We start from the raw sequence: 5000 nt of genomic DNA, 5'->3' as shown, positions 1-5000 counted from the left end.
ATTATAATAATAATAATATTAAGATTAATGTTAATAATAATAGTAATAATAATAATAATAATAATAATAATAATAATAAAAATAATAGTAATTATAATAATAACAATTATAATAATGCCAATGCTAATAATATTAATAATATAAATAACAATATTAATAATAATAATAATAATAATGATAATAATAATAATATCATTATTATTACTATCATTATTATTGTTATTATTTATATTATGAATATTATTTTTATTATCAATATTAATATTAATGTTGATATAAATTATATTATTAATATTATTATTATCAATATTATCAATATTAATATCAATATAAATATTAAAAATAATATTAATATTCTTATCAATATTATAATTATTATTCTTATTAATATTATTATCATTATTATTATTATTATTATTATTATTATTATTAGTAGTAGTAGTAATATTGATATTAAATTTAATATTAATAACAATAATATGATTAACATTAAAAAAATAATATTAATATCAATAATGAAAATAATAATATTAATATTAATAATGATAATAACGTTAATAATATTAATAATATTATTATTATCACTAATGTTAATAATAATAATAATAATAATAATAATAATAATAATAATAATAATAATAATAATAATAATATTACTATAAATATTATTTAATACTAATAATAACAAGATTATGAATATTTATATTTATATTAATAATAATAATAATAATAATAATAATAAAAATTATAATAATAATAATAAAAATTATAATAATAATAATAATAAAATTAATATTAATAATAATAATATTATGATAATAATATTAATAATAATAATAACAATAATATTAATACTAATATTGATACTAATAATAATACTTATATCAATATTAATAATAATAATAGTAATAATAATAATGATAATAATAATAATAATATTAATAATCTTCATATTAATTTTAATATTAATATTATTATTATTGTTATTATTATTATTATTATTATTATTATTATTATTATTATTACTATCAATATTATTATTATTATTATTATTATTATTATTATTATTGAAATTAATATAATAACTTATTTTTATCAATATTTTTAGTATTATTATTATCATTATTGTTATTATTATTATTATTATTATTATAAATATCAATATTAATAATAATGATGGTTATGCTATTATTAATAATAATATTAATTATATCAATATTGATATTATTACTAATATTAATATCAATAATATTATTATTAATAATAATAACATTAGTCATTGTATTAATATCAATAATGATATCAATATATCATTAATATTAAGATTCACAACAACAACAACAACAATAATAATAATAATAATAATAATAATAATAATAATTAATGAAAACCTGGCACCTCATATAATCTTTATATTTCTCTGATTCTTACAAATGGAGAGGCTGGGAACATATGAGAGCCAGCAATGGGCATGAATATGGGCACCCCAGGATAAGGGAGGCACTGCTGGCTAAGTTCTACATACTCTGTTCCATTTCAACCCTTGCTATTTTATACAACATTATATAATGATATAATAAAATTTAGGCTTATGTAGGCAAGGCTAGACTAGCCTAAGTTAGGCTAAAACCAGCAAGGCTAGGCTAGATAAGGTAGGGTAAAAACTTATTATCTTCAAGCTACTGTATTCAGCTAAGGCTATGCTTAATTGGATAATAATATTCTATTTCACTTAAGGTATCCTAGGTTCAGTTAGGTTATTTAAGTATATCTGGGTAACATCATACTTCCCTTAGCTATCTTAAGTTTGGGAAGGTTAGGTATGCTTAGTTAAGTAAGAAAATCTAGGCAATAATATCCTATTTCACTTAGGTTAGCTTAAGTCTGGTTAGGTTAGGTATGCTTAGTTATATAAGTTTATCTGGGTAAAAATATCCTATTTTAAGGTACCCTAGGTTTAATTAGGTTAGGTATGCTTAGTTATATAAGTTTATCTGGGTAAAAATATCCTATTTTAAGGTACCCTAGGTTTAGTTAGGTTAGGTATGCTTAGTTATATAAGTTTATCTGGGTAAAAATATCCTATTTTAAGGTACCCTAGGTTTAGTTAGGTTAGGTATGCTTAGTTATATAAGTTTATCTGGGTAAAAATATCCTATTTTAAGGTACCGTAGGTTTAGTTAGGTTAGGTATGCTTAGTTATATAAGTTTATCTGGGTAAAAATATCCTATTTTAAGGTAGCCAAGGTTTAGTTAGGTTAGGTATGCTAAGTTATATAAGTATATGTGGGTAAAATATCCGATTTCAAGGTAGACTAGGTTTGGTTAGGTTAGGTAAGGCTATCTAGTATTCTTTAAGGTCTTTAGGTAATTATCAGGTTAGGTTATTTATCATATAACCAAGTTCTTGTTGGGCATTATATAAAACGACATTAGGTATGCTATATGGTCCTAAGGTAATCCAACAGAAATGAAAATGAAGGCAATGTCCACTGCATGTGGCTCCATCATGTTCCTTTAAAGGAACATTCTGTTTTTGGGTTCATTACTCTTTCGTATGTACCATAAATTGATATTGAATTTGAGAAATCAAATGAAATAAGAAATAATGATTTACATATGGTGTCACAATTGGGCTAACCTATATTTTCCGTTATTTTTCGTGTTATCCTGTACACCTTGTAATCACATTTAAGAGTAAATCTAACTGAAAATGGAAATGGATGTAACAACCTCTGATACATTTATATGATCAAAGGCTTGTGTCTTTATAAAGTTTAGCTCATCTACGCCTATTGAATGTTACTATAAGACGTCTAACAAACATCAAATGATCTTAATTAATGCAATAGTTTAAAATTCGTTGAGATTTCTATTTCCCATGTTGTTTACAACCATGACGTCATAGAAAAATATATTCAGACAAATGGAGTTCGTCATTTTGACTATAGACTTCATTCCTTTATCTTGAAGAGTTTTGACATGCAAATTGGTAAGCTAAAATCATAAACCTTTAAAATTCAGTTATGAAATATATTGACAAAAGTTTGACATAAACCAAATCAATGTTGGTCGTTTAACTGATCAGCAAAAATAGAAAAATGTAAGGGATGTAGTTGTTTGGCTATTCTGTATATATATATATATATATATATATATATATATATATATATATATATATATATATATATATATATATATATATATATATATATATATATACATACATAACATTATGCTAATATAACATTATGCTAGCTTAATAATGTCAAGTAATATTTATTTTGTCTTTTTCGTGTAGTTTCCCCTTAACTGTACTTCCATAGCATTTACTCTGAAATCCTTGTTTGAACAGTGATTTTGTTTGTATTTAGCCCTCCTTGCTGGAGTGAAGTTTAGTCTTCTTTTGAAGTTAGAATTTGTATTAACTTTAGAATCTCTTGTTCTGTGGAAGTTTTAAGGATTACTCTTTAAGGATCGGCAGTATTCTGTAAGTTGTCCCAGCAAGAAATTTTATTTTGTGGCATTACTGTATTGTATTAGCATTTTTAGTTTGTGTTTGTGATAGGTGGTGTTTTGGTATTTGCATTTACATGGCTTATTTATTTGTATATAATTTGTACTTGCCCAGAGAAAAGTCACTCCCTTTAGTTGTCTCGAAGGGTAAGGGTTGAATTATCTATGTCTGTCTTCAACTATTTAACCTTGCTGGTTACGAACCTGAGGCTGCTTGAAAGTAGCAAAAGCTATTCGTTGAAAATTATGGAAGTAATATTTTTAACTTTTGAAAAGTAAGTGTAATATGCCCATGCTTTGATCAACAATGTTGACAAGTGGGTTAAATCGGCTCACACACTAAAGTAAAGAGAATAAAGGTTTTTAGCAATTGTAAGAAGTATTCCCATTAAACCTTGCAGATTTTGTAATATGAAAGGAACTTTTGAAACATACACTCCTGGAAGATTTTAAACCGTAGACTAGTTGATGTGAATCTCTTTAAATTCTATGAAGATAGTGGAAATTCCAGTGAGTTTTTAACATTACCACTTGAGATGGAATTAAATTTTTACTACCATAGAAGAATGACAGTAATTCAGACTTTCTAATCTTGCAGCACGTTCAATGTATTTGCCAGGTCCCCCAGCGTGGAAGTTATGCAGTAATGGTTTGATCAACTTTATTGTCTTTACCGCTGCCTTCACCTGTGGCTTTCACACATGGTTTTGAAGCCTGGGAATAATTCTCTGCCGGAGGGAGACTTTACAGCTACATTCTTACAAGACTTTAGCTATGGAACTTCTAACTAGTTTCTTAAAGGGAATGAGTTGGCAGAACAGTGACACCTCCTGGGTCTTGCACTGCATCCCCGTTCAAAACCAGGTAAGCGTCTTGGTCAATTATTTACATAATTTGATGTTGGAAATGCCACTTTTAATATTAAAAGGACTAATATTAAGTATTAATGACAGAAATTAATTTTGTCTTTCTGCAATCTGTAGGTATTATTTCAATACTATTCTTCCCTTTGAAATTAAAAATGCTGTTCAGACCTTTCAAAGTTTTTCTTTTTCAGGTATTTTGTTATTGATGACCTTTGTTGCACAGTACGGGATGAAGCATACGAGGGACCTGTTTCTTCACCTTAGTGATGATCAACCTTCCAAAAACTTAACCAAATGTCATGTGACTTGGCTCATGATGTTGGGAGTGGAATGATTGCACCAAAGGATACTGACTTAACATACCACAAAGGATTGTCTACTCCAATAAACACTGCAGTGCATGGGGTTATTGGTATGGCTGGATTAATCGGAGGTCCTGACCTAACCTTGAAGTTGCTGCACCTAGATTTTTATCAGCTCTAAGATGACTTGAATTGGACAGATTATTAACGTTCCTTTGAAGCTATAAAAAGCTTTTTTGAAGTCTGTTGAAGGCACCTGAATTCGATAAGCTGTTTATTATAACAATGAAATGGGTATAGGAACAGTTTTGCTGCA

At 25.8% G+C, this 5000-nt stretch overlaps 1 long non-coding RNA gene across 1 annotated transcript in view; it reads left to right on the top strand.

Annotated features, from left to right (window-relative positions):
- The first annotated feature begins 3429 nt into the window (after positions 1-3429).
- The window catches only part of LOC137659632 (uncharacterized), a 2186-nt gene continuing 615 nt past the window's right edge, over positions 3430-5000 (top strand). Inside the window, exons 1-3 of the long non-coding RNA XR_011047600.1 lie at positions 3430-3490; positions 4136-4380; positions 4574-5000. The exon at positions 4574-5000 is cut by the window's right edge and continues 615 nt beyond it. This is a non-coding gene — a long non-coding RNA (uncharacterized lncRNA). The remainder of the gene's footprint in view (positions 3491-4135; positions 4381-4573) is intronic.

The sequence above is a fragment of the Palaemon carinicauda genome, chromosome 20 (genome assembly GCF_036898095.1).
Source record: "Palaemon carinicauda isolate YSFRI2023 chromosome 20, ASM3689809v2, whole genome shotgun sequence".
Taxonomy (NCBI): Eukaryota; Metazoa; Arthropoda; class Malacostraca; order Decapoda; family Palaemonidae; genus Palaemon; species Palaemon carinicauda.
The sequence above is the reverse complement of the archived record's forward strand: the minus strand, read 5'-3'. Positions and strand labels throughout refer to the sequence as shown.